The following is a 6116-nucleotide window of genomic DNA, read 5'->3' on the forward strand; positions in this document are numbered from 1 at the left end:
AAAGCACTGTACCAAGTGCTGGGAAAGTACAATTCAGCAACAAGCTCTACCCAAAATGGGCTCTATAATACTACTACTTCTACTTACTACTACTACTATTACTACTACTACTAATAATAATAATAATAATGATGGTGTTACTAAGTGCCAAGCACTGTGCTAAGTACTGGGGTAGATACAATGAAATCAGATCATGTGATGGGACACTGCCACGGTCTGGGCATTAGCAGTGCCACTGATCTGACTAAGGAAAACTTTAGTTATAGCTTTGGCAAAAGTGAGTCCAATAAAACCACGATAACTTGGATTTTCATTAATCTGGTGGAAGACCTGAACTCTAGAGTAGATGGAAGAGTCTAGTGGGGATAGCAATGTAGCAAGGAGGAAAGATCACCCTGTCGGTGTTGTTCAAACCCAGATCATCATCATCAATCGTATTTATTGAGCGCTTACTATGTGCAGAGCACTGTACTAAGCGCTTGGGAAGTACAAATTGGCAACATATAGAGACAGTCCCTACCCAACGGTGGGCAGATGCATGGAGGGCAAGAAAGAAGTATTGTCCTCTAAATGTTAAGCTAGTTGTGGGCAGGGAAAGTATCCAACAACTCTAATTGCACTCTTCCAAGTTGTTAACAGTGCTCTGCATACAGTAAGTGCTCAATAAATACCACTAACTGATTGATAGAAGAATCTGTAGAAGAACCCGGGACGATCAGCAACAGCATGGCTCAGTGGAATGAGCATGGGCTTTGGAGTCAGAGGTCATGAGTTCAATTCCCAACTCCACCACTTGTCAGCTGTGTGACTTTGGGCAAGTCACTTCACTTTTCTGGGCCTCAGTTACCTCATCTGTAAAATGGGGATTAAGACTGTGAGCCCCACGTGAGACAACCTGATCACCTTGTAACCTCCCCAGTGCTTTGCATATAGTAAGTGCTTAATAAATGCCATTATTATTATTATCAAATGATATTTATTGAGTGCTTGCAGTACGCAGAGAATTGTATGGTGAATGGAATAACTTGGGAGGGCTCTCACTGAGGATTGGCCTAGAAGGTTATGGATTTTTCAGGAAGAGTAAGCAGGGAATAATGGAGGAGTTATTTACTATCTACTCCAGTGGTTGCCCAGCCACCTCAGCATCAAACAAAAACTCCTCACCTTTGGCTTCAAGGCACTCAGTCACCTTGGTCCCTCCTACCTCACCTCACTACTCTTCTCCTACAACCCAGACTGCACACTTCACTCCTCTACCTTGATTTTGTCTATCATTCATTCAATCGTATTTATTGAGCGCTTACTGTGTACAGAGCACTGTACTAAGCACTTGGGAAGTACAAGCTGGCAACATATAGGGACAGTCCCTACCCAACAGCGGTCTCACAGTCTAGAAGGGGGAGACAGACAACAAAACATATTAACAAAATAAAATAAATAGAATAAATATGTACAAATAAAATAGAGTAATACATACAAACATATATACAGGTGCTGTGGGAAGGGGAGGGAGGCAAGGCGTGGGGGATGGGGAGGGCAAAGAGGGGGAGAGGAAGGAGGGGGCTCAGTCTGGGAAGGCCTCCTATCTTGCCACGGATCCTTCACCCATATCCTGCCTTGGGCCTCAAATGTCCTCCCTCTCAAATCTGACAGATGACTATCACCCCCCAACTCAAAGCCTTATTGAAGGCACATCTTCTCCAAGAGGCCTTTCCTGACTAAGCCCTAATTTCCTCTTTTTCCACTCCCTTCTGCATCACCCTGACTAGCTACCTTTATTCATCTCCCCTCCCAGCCCCACAGCACTTATGTACATAATCTATAATTTATTTATATTGTCTGTCTCCCCTGTAGGCAGTAAGCTCGGGGATGTGCCTGTTTAGTGTTACTAGGTACTCTCCTAAGTGCTTAGTACAGTGCTCTGCACACAGTAAGCACTCAATAAATACAAATGAATGAAAGCACATACACAGCAACTACCAAATGGGAGATTGTAGAGGCTGTGCCAACAGGGTGTGTGGACACTAGCCCTGATATGGGTCTGCATCCAGTCCTCATCTCTAGAGACCAGAATACATGAATGAGCAGCACCAGGCAAATAACGAGAGCAGCAGTGTAGGGGTTGTCAGGAGTCAGTGCTTCCCTATTCCACCTTCTCTGCCCCTTTGAGTGTGTGTGTGCTTTAGGAGACTGCTGCTGTGGTCCCCTAACCATCCTCTGTTCTATCACATTATTTGGCACTGGGCTTATCACGTCACCAATTTGTTTGTCTGCTCTCAGGATTTGTATGTACCCCTTTATGATTCTCTATGCAGTGACTGCTTAGGTATCATGCCGTGATCTATTCTCTCTCCATGTCCCACCTGACTGAGCTGTGAAACGGAAGCATTGAGTTGGTGAGCTGACAGGGTTTCTTAACCACATTGTTGAAAATCTTGTCCCACTATTTGATGTGAAGTATGGCTCATAGATGATGATAATGCAACAACAGGTGGGGGTTCCTTGAGGACAGGAATGTGTGTTCCTGCTCTGTTGTACTCTCAAAGGAGTTTAGTACAGTGATCTGCACACAGGAAGAGCTAATTAAATGCCATTGATTGAAGTGATTCTTTCTTCCGAGGTAGGTCTGAATCTCCTAGCCATATAAAAGCTGGGACACCAGAGCAGCCTTGTGGACCTTCAGCTTGGTCTGACACTTTTGTCATACTCTGTCTTATAATCTTCCAGAGGTCATACTACCCTTTTATATTTTGTTTTCTATTTCAGTCTACCTGTGCATTATTTGGCAGCTTACTTCCTTAGTGGCAGAATTCAATAGTCTCTTTAAGTTCTGTGTTGACAATACAAATGCTTGGTTGTGAGTATGATTTCCTGGGTGTAGGTTGGTACATAACTTCCATTTTTTTAGACCTATATTCAGTCTAAGACCAGTAGTAGGATCCAGTGAGATGAAAGGCAGAGAAGCAAAGGGTTCAGGAAAGCTGGCTGCTTGCCACAGAAACAGTTATGGGGGCACAGAAATGAACAGTTTTATGGCAGATGAAGGGAAGTGGAAGTGTAGAAAATGGAACTAGAATTGGGAAAGAAATAAGGAATACCAAATACACCTAAGCATATTTAAATCAGTAGGACTAGAAGTCATGCATCCTAGTATACTTGAGGAATTGGTGGAAAGTATTGCAGAACCACAAGTAATTACTGTGGAGAACTCATGGAGGACAGAATTCCCTGAGGATTGATCCTCTTAAAATCACTATGTGGGAAGATACAAATACAAATCCTCTTACAATCCAATTACAACCACTTAGAAGAGCATCAGACACTAAGAAGCAACCAACATGATTATATAAAGAGCAAAACATGCCATATCAATTTACTCTCCTTCCATGATAGAGTTGTGGGCTACCTAACCAAAGGGAAAGCAATATGTGAGAGATTAGATTAAATAGACTTAAAGTTAGCAGTGGTCAGCAATATCCCAGAAAGGGAACTAATAAATTGCATCTCCCCCAGCACTCAGTATAGCACCTGGCATGCAGTAAGCACTTAAGAAATGCCATAAAAATAGGTCATAGGAATTTTCCATGCCGGTGCATTAATAGGGCAGAGAACTGTCAGATTGTCAAAAGATCAATTAGAGATGTTTATTGAGCTTCTTCCATGTACTGAGCACTATACTATGTGCTTGGAAGAGTGCATATCAAGGGATAGTGAGGAGCTATATCCAATGGGGTTAAATAGCAGCATGGCTTAGTGGATAGAACATGGGGCTGGGAGTCAAAAGGACCTGGGTTCTAATCCCAGCTCTGCCTCATATCTGCTGTATGACCTTGGGCAAGTCACTTCATTTTTCTGTCCTTCAATTCCCTCATCTGTAAAATGAGGATTAAGAGTGTAAAACCCATGTGGTACAGGGCCTGTGTCCAAACAGATTAACTTCTGTGTACCCCAATGCTTAGAACAGTGCTTGGCACATAGTAAGCACTTAGGTACCATAATAATAATATTAATAATAATAATAACAATCAGTGTCCTTTACTCTATTTCAATATTGAACCCAGGTTGAAAATAGATCCTAATATAGCTGGACAATTCTGCCTGGCCACAGAGAGAGTTGCAGAGGTCAGGGGCTCAACATTGCTCAGTCACTCAATCAGTGGCATGCATTGAGCACTTACTGGGAGCAAGGCACTGTATTATACACCTAGAATGGGTAGATGTGATCCTGCCCTCATGGAGCTTCCAATCTGTCTGTTCTCTTATTTACACTGAGCAGCAGGGTTCCTGATACTGAAGTAAATCTCAGTCTTCCCATGCCCTCTCCCACCCCTCCCATTTCTAGTGAAACACACATCAGTTTACACAGGATTGTGGCCGGCCACTTCCCTATCCTGTCGAGTCCTCTGCTCTATCCAACCCATAGCAACACCATGGCCACATAATAATAATAATAATAGTAATGATGGACTTTATTAAGCTCTTAGTATGTGCAAAGCACTGTTCTAAGCACTGGGGAGGTTAGAAGGTGATCAGGTTGTCCCACGGGGGCGGGGGGGGGGGGTGCTCACAATCTTCATTCCCATTTTACAGATGAGGGAACTGAGGCACAGAGACGTTAAGTGACTTGCCCAAAGTCACACAGCTGACAATTGGTGGAGCCGGGATTTGAACCTATAACCTCTGACTCCAAAGCCTGGGCTCTTTCCACAGAGCCACGCTGCTTCATATCTCTCCCATAACACCCCACCTCCATCTGTAATCATTCTGGTAATGTATTCATAGGGTTTTCTTGGTAAAAATATGCAAGTAGTTTACCATTGCCTCCTTCCACACAATAAACTTGAGTCTCCACTCTCTCCTCTCTCCCACGCTGCTGCTGCCCAGCACAAGGGAGCTTTGATTTGTAGCAGATTGCCTTCCACTCACTAGCCACTGCTCAAGCTAGGAATGGAATGGATATGCCTCTCTTTCACTCTCCCTCCTGTAGTCAAGGCTAGTAGAGAACTGGAAACTCTCCAGCTGCGACCCTGAGAGGGAACCGCCCAGGTACTGACATGCAATGTGTTTGATCAGTTCCCTTGCGAGTCACTCGTGATTTCTGCTTCCTTGCCGGGGGTTTAAAAAGTTGACGTAAATTCTGTCTTGTTCCACATTCATTACCCTGGCTGCTGATGGTGACAAATGTCATTAGTTTAATGACTGTAGTTATCCATTGTCATAATTACGGCTATCGTTTAACAAGGCCCAATGTAACATTGCTTAATACATCAAATTAAGAAAAGATGTCATGGCCAGGCACACATCACCCATCATTTGTACAGATGAGTCAATGGATTAAACAAATCCTTCTTATTGAAACAACAGCCTGGACCTGCAGCACTTAAAAGGTCTCAGAGCTAATCAGACAGAGCATGAAGTGGTGTGCTTCTAGGTGGGATCAAGGTACCATCTGCAAAATGGGGATTTCATCTGTAAAACAGGGATTAAGACTGTGAACCCTATGTGGGACAGGGACTGTGTACAACCTGACGAACTTCTATCACAATGCTTAGAACAGTGTTTGGCACATAGTAAGCACTTAACAAGTACCATGATTATTAATTATTATCACCATCTGGTACTGATGGAAGATCTCTCCACAGTCATCACAGCTTTCTCCGGTTCTGCTCAGGCAATGTGTGACCTTGGGATACTTCGTCAGCTCATGATGTGATGATAATAATAATAATAATAATGATGGCATTTATTAAGCACTTACTATGTGCAAAGCACTGTTCTAAGCACTGGGGAGGTTACAAGGTGATCAGGTTGTCCCATGGGGGGCTCACAGTCTTCATCCCCATTTTGCAGATGAGGTAACTGAGGCACAGAGAAGTGAAGTGACTTGCCCAAAGTCACACAGCTGACAATCGGCAGAGCTGGGATTTGAACCCATGACCTCTGACTCCAAAGCCCGGGCTCTTTCCACTGAGCCATGCTGTTTCTCAACCTGAACAAGCTCCAAAGGAGACAAAGAGAATACAAGTGCCTCAGTTTTCTCAACTGTAAAATGGGGATTAAATACCCATTCTCTCTCCCCTTTAGACTGTGAGAGAGTGTGGACAAGAATTGTATCT

The 6116-nt window shown here is 43.6% G+C and overlaps 1 non-coding gene across 1 annotated transcript; it reads right to left on the minus strand.

Annotated features, from left to right (window-relative positions):
- Positions 1-4899: 4899 nt before the first annotated feature.
- On the minus strand, positions 4900-5037 carry LOC119933854. The gene has a single exon (XR_005452723.1). It is a non-coding gene; the product is annotated as a small nucleolar RNA SNORA7 (small nucleolar RNA).
- Between the last annotated feature and the right edge of the window lie 1079 nt (positions 5038-6116).

The sequence above is a fragment of the Tachyglossus aculeatus genome, chromosome 10 (genome assembly GCF_015852505.1).
Source record: "Tachyglossus aculeatus isolate mTacAcu1 chromosome 10, mTacAcu1.pri, whole genome shotgun sequence".
NCBI classification, from domain to species: domain Eukaryota; kingdom Metazoa; phylum Chordata; class Mammalia; order Monotremata; family Tachyglossidae; genus Tachyglossus; species Tachyglossus aculeatus.